The following is a 15875-nucleotide window of genomic DNA, read 5'->3' on the forward strand; positions in this document are numbered from 1 at the left end:
CTCCTCGACATATATCTAACTGTTAACAACACTGTTATTCGGCCCTCCCCTCAGGCACGTTGTCTTGGTGTCACCTTTGACTCGGCCCTCTCATTTACCCCCCATATTCAGAACATTTCCAGGTCCTGTCACTTTCACCTACGCAACATCTCCAAATTCCCCCCGTACCTGTCCCCAGAGACCACCAAACTCCTTGTACATGCTCTTATCATCTCTCATCTGGACTACTGTAACCTCCTCCTCTCTGGTATTCCACTAACCCAACTCTCTCCTCTACAATCTATTATGAATGCTGCAGCCAGACTCATCCATCCTTCCCACCGCTCCTCTTCTGCTGCATCTCTTTGTAGTTCTCTTCATTGGCTTCCATTTCACCTTGGAATCAAATTCAAGCTCCTGTGCTTTGCCTTCAAATCCATCCACCCCTAGCCACATTTGCTCCTCCGATGACCTACTAAAGACTTCCTCACTCATAACCTCATCACACGCAGGGCTCTAAGACTTTTCTGGAGCTGCTCCAACTCTCTGGAATGGTCTTCCTCGTCCTATTCCGCTTGCCTCTACTTTCTGCTCATTTAAAAGAGCACTCAAATCCCATCTTTTTAAACTTGCCCACCCATCTTCTTCTGTCTCTTAAAACACTCACTACTTCCCACCATTCCATATCCCCCCTCCTACTGTGTGATACTTACCTCACCTTTTAGATGGTAAGCACTTCTGGGCAGGGTCTTCTCCTCCTCCTGTGTCACTGTCTGTATTTGTCTGTCATTTGCAATCCCTATTTAATGTACAGCGCTGTGTAATATGTTGGCGCTATATAAATACTGTATAATAATTATTCAGCAATAAAACAAACCTATGCTGTACATGTGCAGCTCAGTGTACGATCCTAGCATAGCTGGCTGCTGGGAATGAATGAACTTCCTTTCCCATATGCATGAGTTACATCATTCCAGCATATCCAATCCTGATCACCAAAGTTCCTGATTCTGAAGAGAATCAGGTGAAGATGCATAAGCAATGGGAGGTGAATTTAAAAAACTGAAATCAGGCAAGCAAGTTTTATTGCAGAAGAGAAACTGCCTGTCCCTTTTCTTATATAATATTGTATATTGACCTACCACTAGGTCACAATCTCCAACTGAGAGTACTGTAAAACCTGTCTCCCTCCCTATGACAATTATTTGTCACTTCTATATGTATGTCAGCAGCCATGGGAGTGTGGTTAGAGGTAATGACTTTAACATTTTAAAAAGTCAAATTTTGCATATCTGTAGCATTTCTGTTAACCAAGCACATTTAGGAAGGAACATGCAGTGAATTGTATGAGCTGATTTAGCATATTTATGTTCCTATGAGAGATTATAGTCTGCTGGATGGGAGCTCCTTAACCTCCCATGATGCACATTCTATTCCTGGATTTTTCAAATATGTTGTCTAATCATACTATCTTCTCAATCAGGGTTCCTTTAGAGGTTGCTAGGGGTTCTTTTAGTAATGAGCAATTTGTGCCTTACGGGTACATTTGATGATCCTTTGGTTATCTGTAAGGGTGATATTCTTCCCAATGGCTAGCAATCTTAGAAGCATTCCTCCAATTGACCGACAGATAAAGTTTTAATGACAGCAGGGGTTCCCTGGAGTTCTAAAAGTTATTTCAAGGGGTTCCTCCATGTTAAAAAAGGTTAAAAAAGGGTGTTCTAGAACGAATTCAGATCTGCTACTATCTTCTTAAACAAATTCAGCTTTGTTGCCATCAATCATAGCAGAGCTTAAATCTAGTACAAGATCCAGAACCAAAGCAAGAATCTATTAAAGCGAACCTACACTCAGAAATTTCATTTTATATAAAAAGGGTAGACAACCTTTTTTATGTAGAGTAAAATTTATTTATTTATTTATTTTTTCCATCATGCGTCACCCAATCTTGCGCCTGGGTCGGGTGACGTAGGATGAAGAACCTGGAAGAAGAGACGAAGATGGCAGCGGCCGGAGCGCCAGTTCCAGGACGACGCAAGACCAGATGCAGGACACCTCTGGATAGATCAGAGTGCCCTGTGGGATTAAAGGTAAGTGTATTTTTTTTTTTTGGTGTTTTCAATTTTGTTCCTCTTTAAGTCTGTATCTGTGTATCCTAGATATTTTTCTCTGATGACCTGTGTTATGTATCATTCTCATCAAGACATCACAGAGTAGCCTGTGAAGGGCATTCTTTGAAGCCTCTTGGCAGTGTCCATTTTACAACAAAAAGGCAGACACACCATACTGGTCTCATTACAAAGTAAGAAAGAAAGTCTAGCAAGAAGATCTAGATGAGTTTTAGGTAAGTAACTGAGGCTTTTAGGGGTTTCCACTCTTCACACTTTCTATTTGTGTTTAGACATATCCTTAGATTTTAGAGCCAGATAAAGCAAAGTCTGTGGGCATTTTCAAACTTTCTTTTGAATGTCCACGCTAATGTATAACCACACCAGATAACCCTAGGCAGAGAAAATATAAGGTCCAGGTAACTCATTTTTGATATGTCCCAGGATGACTTGGCAGGAAACAGGCACGAGTGCGTAAAAATTCCATTATATATATATATTTTAAAGCCGACATACATAAATGCACACGCAACTGTCCTATTGTAAACTTGTTGTAGTTGCAAAACTGTGAAGCTTTAAAAAAGCTTAGTTGGTTTGTCGTAATCCTTGAAAAATATTGCTGGAAAGGTTGTAAAGTCATAAAGGCAAAGGCTGTTTTTTCCCCTAAAGGACTAACTAACATAAACCAAGTTAATATGATTAAATACCAAATACTTGTAGATCATTCTAATTGAATCTAGCACTGGTTTATGAGATCAGAAAAAAGGTATGTTTTTGCAATAGATATTGAAAAAAGGCCACTAAAGTAGTAGATAGCACAGGAATACTAGAGCAATGGCTAGGATATAAACCATTTCATGTACTACATGGCCAACTGTGCTCCCGACCATTTCCATGCTTTGTGCATGAGGTTGTGTTTGCATTGCAGAGGGTTGCAGCATGATTGCTGGAAGCAGTATGTTACTTCTCTGAAGGACCACACTTTGACGCAAATCCAAGGGCAATCCCTGCTGTGCAGTTTGCTCCTCTTGGGTGCAAAGCACTAGTTTGCTATACCCCTGGATTGACTAACCATTAGGTTTTCCACTGCACAAGTTAAAGAAGTTGAGCTAATGTAATAATGTATGGTATTGGCACAAATGGATTATTATTTATCATTTATTTATGATTTATCATTTAATATTTATGCCAAAAGCAACATATTGCAGAATTGCATGAGAATGGATGACATACTGTATATCAGTAGCTTTTAATTTACCAAAATCAGCTGGTAATATTAATGGGTCTAGAGATATCTGAAACAGAGGCACCAAGGAGAGCTCTGTTCTATTTTGCAGTCTCACATACTGCAACTACCAAGATGACTTCCTTAATACAATGAGCCAGTGCAAAACAAGGCATAGTCATTCAATACTGAGAAAAGATCAGCTGCAGGAAGACCACAGGCAATATTGGGGATTTGACCACTACCTTATCTGACTTTCTTTAGACATACCTGACTACCTGCACTAGCTGACTTTTTTTTGGGAAATAGCATTCAGAGATTAATTCCTTTATAGGAATGTTGTAATCCAGAAAAACATGAATCTCAGGAAACCGAAGGGAAACTCATGACTCAAGATATAAAACACCAATTTGCAAATATATGACACAATTAATATTTTGTACTCATGCCTTCTGCATTACCGAAAAGCTACCTAACATAACTGTATTATTTTTTTTTTTGGTTGCTGTTATTGCAACAAAGATCTTGCTACTAAAGTTTCGGGCCTTGTTAAAAAAATCAGACATGATTGTTCAAGCGTTCAGGTAGTGGCAGCTATGAACCTTTCAATAACATGGATTTTTTTACATTAGGGCAGAGTATAATTTTTCTTATACCAACTGCTGAGCTAAGCATCCCTGTAGCTAGCACACAAACTAACTTCAAAATCAAGCTTGCTAATAATTAGCTTTGAGTAGAATAGAGTTAGTTTTTACTTACTTTGCACAGTTGACAATTTTTTATAGTTAAAACAAAAACTTACAGCGTAGATCACAAGTTATTAGCAATTACTCTGTAGCTCAACTTTCTACTTTTCACTTAATACAGTAAATGAGAGAACACTCATTTTCACACACTTTCTATATTTTTCATAGAGCCCTGAAACTTTGTGAGCTCTAAAATGAAAACCGTGACTCTTCATTTATATACACTTGGCAATGCTCCCTCATTCGCTGTAATTGACAGTTTCAATTCAAGGCAAAGAAGAAGGGTGAGATGGGGCAAATTACAGCATCAGGATATGAAGTTTCTATTTGCATAATAGAACTCTACAGACATCAGCACTGTCAGTAATCTTGAAAAAGAGAGGACATTTAGGAAACTGTCTTTGTGGTTGTAGTTTTTATGTGTCGCTCCTTTTATTGTTAATTCTATTTAAGGACATACTTTCATTTGTATACATTTTGCATAGGTAGCTTCTAAAGTAAAAATGAGCAAATCTGTGTGTGTTTGAAAGGTGCTCCCTAAGTTCTGCAACAGATGTGAGGATCAACTATCTCTCTAAATAGGTGCTTACAATTGATAATTGCAACATAACCATGTAAATAGACAGAACATTGCTATTTGACTGCACGATTATGCAAAAAAAATTGCTTTAGTCACCAAACAGACCCAAAGATTAATGCTAACCTATTTACACACACAATGTACATGCAAACTGTAATATGTTATAAAGATGTATTATTAAATGTTACAAGTATGTGTGGTTAATTTTGGAGCCCGTCTAGATCTCTTTCTTGCTGCCTGGTACCTAGATAAATCTTAAAGTGTACCTATACTTTTTTCACTTATCTATACTCTTTTACCTATACACTTTCACTTTACATAAAAGGGTAGACAACCCTTTTATGTATGGTACAAATTGTGTTTTTTTTTTGTTTTTGTTTTTTTAGGTGCAACACCCTTTTTAAAAAAAAAAAAAAAAAAAAGACTGCAGCACCCCTCCCTAATTTTCGGCTGCTTAGGTGGTCGAGAATGAACGGGAACGCAAAGGCTCCTGGGTGATCCTTCTACGCATGCCTGAGCATCTCTGGGATGCGCACAAGGAGCCTTTTTGCTCAAAGAGGAAAATTTACCGATCTCACGCATGCTCAGTGAGATCGGCAAATTTATTTTCATCCTACGTCACCCGATCTCACGCCTCGGTCAGGTGTCATAGGATGAAGAACCTGGAAGAGAAGACAAAAATGGCGGCGACCAGAGTCGTGTTTTTTGAGTATAGTTTCTCTTTATTATGGATTGCTATCAAGCTAAAGCCTCCTATCTTGTACCCCATATTGTCTTACTCTATGAAATAACTTTTAAATACAAATAAAAAAAATGTATGTAATGCACTGAGCTCTTCCCTTAAACCTTTGGAACCTATAAATAGCAAATTCTGAATTCAAACCAGAATGCAGACATATTCTATTTTAGTGGCCGACAAACAACAGAATCCTCAAGTGTTTTTACATATAGCAAATTTGCTTTAAAGTTTTTTAGGATTTCATCCTTTGTTCATTACATACTCAAATGTACTATTTCACAATTAACATCAACATTAAATCCCTTTAAAATTATTCATTAAAGTATTAAAGTATTCAGACCTCCTTCACTTTTTTTTCTCTCATTAATCTACACTCAGTACTCTATAATGACAAAGTGAAAACAGAATTTTAGACAATTTAGTACATTTATTAAAAAGGAAACTAAAATACCACATTTACATAAGTATTTGGACCTTTTTGCAGCAACACTTGAAATTTATCTCAGGTGCCTCCCATTGCTCTTGATTGCTGCTGAGATGTTTTTGCACCTTGATTGGAGTCCACCTATGATAAATTACATTGATTGGACATGATTGCGAAAGCCTCACACACTTCTCTATAGAAGGCCTTATAGCTGACAATGCATATCAGAGCAAAAACCAAACCATGAGATCAAAGGGACTGCCTAGAGAGCTCAGAGACAGGATTTTTGCAAAGCACAGATGCTGAACATTTAGTCTTCTACTCTCTATACCATATATTGTGGCAGTACACTAAATTATAGTGCAGAATCTTCAGCATGATATATTTGATCACCAATATCAACGTACCCAAATCACAGAAGATAGCCTTGTTTCATACCATTGACATTTCCACCCCAAAACATACCAATCGCTTGATCCTCTATATTCTCTTGGCAGAAAAAATAACAATTGCATTACATTGGTAATGACCCAACATTCATGTGTCACGGTCCCTTCCGTGACAGAAGTTTGAGGATCTGTCAGGCTAGCTGCATGTGAGATTATCTGACAGCCTCTTTGGTTTTACTTGTTGCTGTGTTGTTGTTTGTAATGACCACTCCCCTTGTATCAGGTGCAGCTGGGGCTCATTACTGCTCTTCCATTAAAGCTGCGTACACACTTCCAATTTTTGTCGTTGGAAAGGATCTTTCACGATCCTTTCCAATGACAAGGGAGTGCACGATGCATGAACGATGCTGTACATCACCGTTCATGCTCTATGGAGAGGGGAGGGGGAGAGCGACGGAGCAGCACCCTGCTGCGCGCTCTCCCCTTCCCTTTCATTAGGATCGGCTGTCGTCCATCGTCCGTGGATCCGGCAGGTCGGTCGTCCGGACGATGGACGACACCGACTGTACACACGCCAGATTTTTTAGTCTGGCCTCACACTTCATGCTGTGCGGTTAATATTCACTACTGGGATGTGAATAGCTGGAGTGTCCTGCCATTCTGAATTCCTGTTGATTTCTGCTTATAAGATAAGTTGCTGTTCTTTTGGTGTATTGGTGTTTTGTTTAGGTATTTGTTGTTTACTAGGCCTCAGGGAGACACTGGGTCCTTCATAGGGGAAGGGACCAGCAGTCTCAATCCAGACCCTACTGCTAGGGCTGTGCAGGGCTAACAGGGCCTAGGTTCCTGGGTATGAGTATCCCTACCTTCAGGGGATGCTCATATGGTTAGGAGTCAGGGCTGGATTAGGGTTTTGCAAGGGGTGACCATTCCCTTTTCCCTAGGTATTTGAGGCCTAGTAGTTTATACACCTTCCTGTTACCCTCCCCTCCCTGTCATTCGTGACATCATGCTATAAAAGCAAATTAAACTGGATTATAGTAAATTATAAACTTACTTTTCAAATATTAAAATATTATAATTATTATAATAATATCACCAAATGTGGTATTGGATTTGGCTCACATGGATTATCTAATGACCACTTTTCATGTCTTTATTTCTTCTTCTTTTCCTGACTACCTCTACAGTTTTGTTTGATCTTTGCTACAAGGTCCACAAGGCATTTTCCAGTAAATTCTCACCTTCTTATCCCCCAAAACATTTAAAGATAATGCAGTGGTTATTTACTTGATATTCACTGAATATTTCACTTGTTATGATATTTACTTTATAACACATTATGAGGCATACCTATTGAAGACCAAAAGACAGACATTGGAAAGATATAATGTACTTCTCTTTATTTCCATTGTTTGTTTCCACATTCCATATATACATATGGATGTTATACCTGACTCATAAGAAACCTTCTCCCAGTCCTGTCCCTCCTTTTACTAGTTTGAGAGCTGCTATAAAGAGGATTGTTAAAGGCTTACACCAAGCTGAATATATAACTGCATCCATGTCTTTTATAGAGTTGGAGTTCAACCTTAATTACATGCTCAAAATCATTTCACACAGAAACTTTGGAATTTAAAATGAACTATGAGTGTATGGTATGTGCTCTTTACACACTGTTCTTTGCCTTACTGAGTTAGCTGCATAAGTATTTCATACTTGACAGGAGTTCAGCTTTAAGGATCAGTAGCTCTATGGGAAACACAAGTTAGCATCAAAGGTCTTTAAAAAATGGCTACTGATTGTAAGTAAAAATAAAAACATTTCTCAGCACAGACCATTCAACCATTTAACCAGAACATTAACACTAATGGACCCAGTTGGAATCTCTCTCTTGCTGCCTGGCTCTTATGAAAAACCTTAACATGGATCCCCAGCAAAAACTAAGACCCCCCTACCTTGTGTCAACCTTAAAATAAAAAAATAAAAATTCTAAAGTCAAACAAACAACAGATTACCCAAGATTAGGGACTTTCTACCTGGCAAAAGGCCCATGCCTCAAAGGCATAAAAAACGTCAAATCATTTAGTTTCATTCCATACTTAAATATACTATTTCACCATTCACATTAAATCCCTTTGAAAATACATGAAGATTTTAGATTAATTAGGATAATTTAAAAGTCTCATTTATCTATAACATGTTGACCTTATCCATTTGTGAAAATGGAACAAATATATTTAAGACCAACAGGGCAAACATTGGAAAGTTAAATTGTACTTCTTTGAGGTTTATTACCAGGTTTTATGTTAGTTTGCACATCAAATACATACATATATATCTATGGGTGTTGTACATGTATGAAATACTGTTGTCTACCAGCCCAGCACCCTTCATTTTCCAAGTATGAATGCTGCTGTAAATGGGATTACAAGGGTGTAAAACAATAGTATATAGTATTGAGTGTGACTAAGCCTGGCATGGGATGCAGTCATGGGGAACAGGGGAACACCCTTGTGCATTCTATCTATTGAGGTCTTGTATAATCCCTGATGAAGCAGATTCATTCTGCGAAACGCGTTGGATTATCAGAGTCTATTACAACATCTCAATGGTATACACAATTGTTTGGTGCTATGTACTGAGCATTTTTATGGAATTCCATTCACTGTTTTTATGACTTGTGTTTAATAAAAGATATCTTCTGTTTTCATATTTGAGCCCATTTTGTGATATGCACTGAACTGCCTTTAAAGTCCCACAAATATACCTACCTATCTATGTACTCAAGAATTTAGGGAGGTTGGCAGTATATATCTATTGGTTTGAGTTGAGACAACTCATTAGCTATATTTACTCACTATAAACCACAAAAAATACACATTTCAGCTAAGTTCGCAAAGAGCACTAAACCAGAACCAGAACCTTTTTGGACCTATTTGGAGTCTCTCTCTTGCTGCCTGGCCCCTTAGCAAACTAAGACCTTCTCTCTTTTGAAATAATGTATGAAATGACTACAAAGACACTATGCTCATCTCACCTTTGGCACCAATATGGGGTCATTCTGAATTCAAATCCGAATGCAGTCATAAATAGTATAGTCACCAAATTTGACATGGGACTCATGGATCCAGAATCTTTCTTCGAACAATTGAGATTCAAATGGATTATCTAATATCCTCTTTTCTTGTCTGCTTCTGAGGCCACACTGTGTTTCTTAGTAATTTGGATTGGATCAGACATGAGATGACAGAGATCAGGGGGAGGTATGAATACAGTAACTGGAAATGATTTTTAACAATGTCGGTGGCATGCCATGAAGACTGAACACCTCCTGGATAAAGACAAGGCAGCTGCTGAAGAAGAAACGATAGAAAATGTGGCATTTTGGAAAATTGATCCACCACACCCCAAATGTCAGTACAACCGTCAAAAGGTTGGAGATCAGTAGTAAAAGCTCATAGCAAAGTGACACCTGTGTTCTTTGGAAATATGTAAAGCAGTGGAGAAGATCTGCTGGAGCACTAGGAGGAAATTTGTTATGGACACAGGTATATATGTTACATATGTTTCACATTCTTTTGAAGACTGGGCCATCAATACAAAGTATTCCCTATACCACAGCAAATCTTTTCTAGTTGAGTCCAGAAGCTGAACAGATTGCTAAAAATATAGATAAAACTTTGTCCATCTATTTCTGGGATTTACACATCCAACAACCACAATGTGCGGTCAGGTGAATGACACCACTTACATTTAGGATTTACTTTTCTCTACCGAAGCCTGACTGGACAGTGGAAGAACAGCGGCAGGGTAATGATGATGATATGATCTCATCAGGGTAATGAATGATATCATCTCCCTGCTCATAATGTTTCTTGTCAATACAATTGCCCAGAACCTGGTTCTCTTCCAATCTCAGTGATGCTGTATAGGGAACTCCAAGAGGCTAATACAGGGGTGCCCACCATTTTTTGGTTTGCGAGCTACTTTTAAAATGACCAAGTCAAACTGATCTACCAACAATGAAAACTTGGACCTAATAACTCCTGTGCGTGGTAGAGTTTATTTTCAAAGGCAGGGCTCCGCGATCTACTCGCGTTGCCTTTGCACTCCACCAGTAGATCGCGATCCACCTGTTGGGCACCCCTGGGCTAATACCAGTCTGAATTTTTAGTTGCATTAATTTGAATCTTTTATATTTAGCTAGAATTCAGCTTTAGTTACATGCTCAAGGTTACTTTGAACAGATACTTGTAATAGAGAACTATGATTCTATGGTATGTGCTCTTTACACACTGTTCTTTTCCTTACTAAATAAGCTGTGTTAATGTATTTTATCCCTGAATGGAGTTCAGCTTTAAAGGTTCATTACCTCTATGGGAAACACAAGTTGACTTCAAAGACCTTTTTTTTTTTTAAAAAATTGTAGGTAATTATTGCTATTGTATTTAAATAATAACTATTCATATTAAGTAAAAAAAAAAAAAAACATTTTAAGTTGTTTTAATTGCTGTTTTGGAACCCACAAAAAAAAACACATCTGGTATGCACAAAAAATGATAGAAAGTATGGTAATACAAATTCTTGCCTACTAGTATCTGAAGCTACTTACAAGTCGGATGATTGTCACCAAGGCAAATGTTCATTTTCATCCTGAGTCAAATCTGACACGTGTGCAGTGGTTGCCCAACAATATTTATCAATATTTATCAATCTGCCAAGGCGGAAAGATGAAGACCAACTGGGATTGACCGCTGTTCATCCACTACATAGGGGATTTACGAAGAAGCAGTGTATGGAAATGATCACGAAAGGTTGTTCTCAGTGAAAGTGATCTTTTGTCTTTCTGATGTCTGTACAGAGGTTTAAAATATAAATGTTATCTCTGATCTGAAAACACAACAGTTTAGGAACAATTTCAATTCAGTAGAAAGTTAAAGAGATGTACTGTATGTCAGAAAAGAGGGAGAGAAAGAGAGTTGGGTCTGTCATTGCATGAATTCCTTGTTTTGTATTTTGTCTAGGTATAATGTAAAGTTTAAACTGAAAAATGTAATTTATTTTTCATGATATAAAAGGTCTATATTTAGAAACCAGTAATTGCAGATAGACTGGGTAATAAAAATGCCATAAAAATGTAGTGTATGTTATTGTTTTATTGTTACATACAGTATATCCCCATAGCTCCTGTCCTTGATCTATCCACTCAGAAAAATGAATGATGTAGGATGACTTGCTTGTTTTTTATGTGTCCATTCTGATAGTGAGTTGTCATAAAAAAAACTAGTGAACTGAATATGCAGTTGAGGTTTACTACCTGTTAGGTATGTGGATCTGTTTTCCCAGTCTTGTGATCCAAGAATACTAGCCCCAGTGTCTAATTAGTGAGAAGTTCATAAATAGTCTGTGGTGGTCTCTGCACGCTGAATCAAATTCATAATATATACCGGTAACTTCCTGGATTCCCCAAATCCAAAGAGTGCCCTTGAATGCAATTGGGTCTTTCCAACTCTAGTTATAATCCACTCCCCATCCTTGCCCATCTGAGTTTTCTTACTGGTTCATTACTCTACTAAGTGTTTTTAATGGCTGATATAGAAGTACAGGGAGCAGAACTATATGCTCAACTAGGAAAACTGGATTAAAATTTATGTAGCACTTATCCCACAGGAGTTACTTATTATTCCCAGGTTTACCTTCTGATTGGCCAGAAGTGATCACAAAATCTTTTAATCACATTTTTATTTCTGGGGGTAGATTACACTGTGGAAAGCATTTTTTTGTTGTTGTTTTGTTGTTACACTTGTTTTTTTACTAATTTTTGGGTGCTGGATCCAGAAATGACCCCAATTTTCTGCTATCACATCCAGTTTTTACGATACAGGGTACCCTCCATTTTTGTCAAAAAACATACAAATTTTACATACAATGAAAAAATAATGAAATATTAACTTGAATGTACTGTATATTTAAATTTCTTTTGTTCATACAAAGGATTTATTGTTACTCTATGACATTATTTTTATAGTAAAACATGTGAAAATGAATCGGGTAAGCGCTTTTCCTGGAGTTTTCGGTGTTAGGACAATCCCGCCGGATGCTCCAACAATAGTCAGCCATCATATGTACATCCCATCTACCCTGATACTGTCCTTCCATGACCTTCAAACCCTGGTGAAATCGTTCACCTTGCTCATCACTGACTGCACCAGGGTTTTCCAGGAAGTTAGAATAATGGCTAGGCAGAAAATGCAAATGGTTTTAGGGCAGATCTTGGAGGCCATTCCCTTTCCACCCAATGCCTATCATGATCTCTGCTGTCCCACATGCACAGATAACAGGAATACTTGGTGTATCTGCGTTGCTGACCAAGAAGGAAGCATACCATTTTCTTGTGTTGGTGATATTGCAACAACTCAATGACTCTCTTTAAGTCTGCATATTCTTCACAAAGAGAAACTGAATGGCCAATTAGGACCGACCCAAATATATTGCCATTGTAAAGGAGGACACATTTTAAGCTCTGCTTTGAGCTATCGATGAATAGTTGCTATTCAGAGTTATAGATTGGAGTTCCCATTTCCTCCATTAAACCAGGTATGTTATGGAAATACACCAAGCCACTGTCAGTTTTAAAGTACTGCAGAAATGCAATTTCTCTGGTTCGAAAGAACAATACCTTTGTTCCTTTTTCAAGTAAGTTTTTCTCATTCAGTCTTGATGCTAGGAAGCATCGAACTAAAATTGAAATTGAGTCCTCTTCAATTTTAAACTCTTAATCATTGTTGTTACCTAGTTCATCACCATATTCATGTTCTTCAAGAGAGGGTAGTGTAACGATATTCGGCATTGGGATTTCATCTGAATTAACCACTGGGCATATAGCCGATGGTAGACTAGGACAGCGGACGCCAACTGGTAGTCCGCAAGAACATTTTGGTGGTCCGTGACTGTGGCCAGTGCACCCCCGAGCAGGGTTAGAAATGGATCCCTCTGGTGGGGCGCACCGGCCAGAGCCGGGGACCATGTGCCCGTACAAATCCGAGGCTCAGGGAAGTGGGTGGCTGTGTCCCTGGACACAACTTGCCCACTGTCCCATACCAGGCTCAGATCTGCGATAGGAGAGTGGGCAGGGTTATGTCATCATGACCTCACTATGGGGGAGGATTCTCCCCCTTTGAGTGACGCTCGGCTCCCCGCGCATACGTGGTCAGGAGCCGGTTATTTTAGTGGTCCGCGAGACCGAAAAGGTTGGCGACCACTGGACTAGGATACTCTATGTTACATTTATTTTTCTTGTTATATCCTGAAGTTTTCAATATACAAAAGTAACAGTCACTGAAATGATCTCCTGGCTCTCGCCAAACCATAGGTTTACCGAATGGCATATTATCACGTGTTCCCTTTGTCCACATCTGTAAACCCTCGACACACTGTTTGCACACCTAATGGGGGGCCCAAGACTTATCTTGATCACCAAGTTTCCTTTAAAATATGCCAAATAGGCTTGCTCTACAAATGTGCTGATGTTCGCCCTTTGACTGGGAATGGTGAAACTGCCATAGATAGAACAAAAAGAATCAGGGTTGGTTGGGCACTTACGACGAGAAACAGCAGAGCCAGACACGATCTGAAAGAAAGAAAATACGTGTGTACTTAGAAAAAGAATTTTTGCTTATTCACTACGTAGAGCAGCGCACAACCTCTGACCACACTTGCGTGTAAATGAATAGCCTATACAAATCCATGCTACAGTTATCGCAATATTATAGGCGGTAGAGAAAAAACCTGTCATGATAGAAGAAAACTAACTGCACTTTCAGAATCACCATACCTATTTTTGTGTAAATAAGCTTGAAAATTGAAGTCAACAAAAAATTTGTTCAAAATTGTTCCCCAGTGGTATTGAAGACAATAGAAGGTTAGCAAGGAATCTGCAGTTTCAAATCCAGATAACAGTGAAAGTTAAACACTGACATCCAGGGGCAGACATAGGGATATACAAAGTGCACCATTGCTATGTCTACCACTGCTGACATCTATGTCTATATTCCAACTTGAACTCAGCATCCAGGTCATAAGAGAACCACCTCTCCTCCAGAGTGGGTCTTCCTTTATGCAGTGCAGTCCCAGACAAATGGGAACACCTTCCTGCAGGTCCCTTCTCCAGTAACTTCTGACCAATGAGGTTAAAGCTACAGTATGTACACAGGCGCTTATGGCCACTGATGAATGGTGTCACTCAAAAATCTGACATATGTACAACAGACCCCCAAGTTCCTTCATTAACCTCCCTGGTCTTCATTAACCTCCCTCTGCCTGGTCCCGCCTTCCAGCCCCACGGTCCCGCCCTCCAGCCCAAGATTTCGCCGTCCGGCATCTGCTTCCCCTGGCCTTGCGTCCCCCATGTTCACACAACAGGGACACAGATGCCAGGCCGGCAATCCTAAGGGAAGCAGATGTCGGGCAGCGCTGGAGGATGCCGGGGGCGCTGCTGGAGGATGCCGCTGGAACGTGGGAACCTGGCAGGACTATAAAACTTCATGGCAATTGCACTGCCAGTGAGGCTCTGGGTTACCGCTTTTGGCGTTGAAAATTAACCCTGAGCCACACTCGGGAATAACACCAGGGAGGTTAATCTGCAGGGGTGAATTGATGAACAATGATCGGGAATGACTGCTGTTCTCTCCTATGGTGGAGAGTAAAAAGCAGGGTGCTGCTCTCTCATCCTCCCAACTCCCCCTCTTCAAAGAATGGATCAGTGCTGGTGTGTTCAGCACTTGTTCGTTCATCAGCGATAATTCCCTGACATTCATTGGATGTTTTTATGAGGCTACTGAAAACCAATCTCAAACTTCCAGCAGTTCAGGCCAGGATCATCTTGCCCTCCACCGCTACTTTCTAATTTTCCATACTGAGGGGCTCCTCAGTGCTCTTATTCTTCTTTCATTTACCTTTTTCAAGTACCTAAGTGAGTGCCAATTTCACTCATAGGCCACTGCATCAACGCAGTGATTGTTTCCTGATTTCTTACCTGCAACAGGAGGTAGCCAACCATTGCTCCCTAGGAGAATCAGAGTCTGCAACACTTTGGTGTATTATAGAACCCTATAATAAAAGGGACCTCTAAAATAATGAGGTGCTATATTTACATGCCACAGCACCTTGGCATTCAGGGAACCTGGAGATGCTTGCTGCATCACTGTACAATGGAAACTTCTGTATAACTTCAGGAGACTAAAATTGTGGAAGAAAACATGTAATCTAGTAAAATACAGTAAAAGATTGTCAAATGCACTTCCCTTACAAGAGAGATCTGGAAAAAGATGAGGTGAACATGTAAACTCAGTGGCAGTGAGAGAATGGGAGTTTACTTCCACTTTAATGGCAGATTTCAGATGGTGGAAATAGTGGACCATACTTGTGTAGTGATGAAAAGGGACGCTTATTTAAAGTCAAGCAGCCAGCAGCAAATTGTTTATTGTTTTATAGCGTCACTCTGCAAACAAAACAGACATACTTCATCCCTGGGATCAGTACTGATGCTGCAACAATGGCAGCTCTCATTCACCAACACAGCCCTGTTATTGGCTCCCCTTCTTCTCTCCCTGGCCATTTACAGAATACAAGGCACTCTGAGATTGGTCAGAGAGAGAAAATACCACAATGAACTAAAAGCTGC

The sequence above is a fragment of the Pyxicephalus adspersus genome, chromosome 3, assembly GCF_032062135.1.
Source record: "Pyxicephalus adspersus chromosome 3, UCB_Pads_2.0, whole genome shotgun sequence".
Lineage (NCBI taxonomy): Eukaryota > Metazoa > Chordata > Amphibia > Anura > Pyxicephalidae > Pyxicephalus > Pyxicephalus adspersus.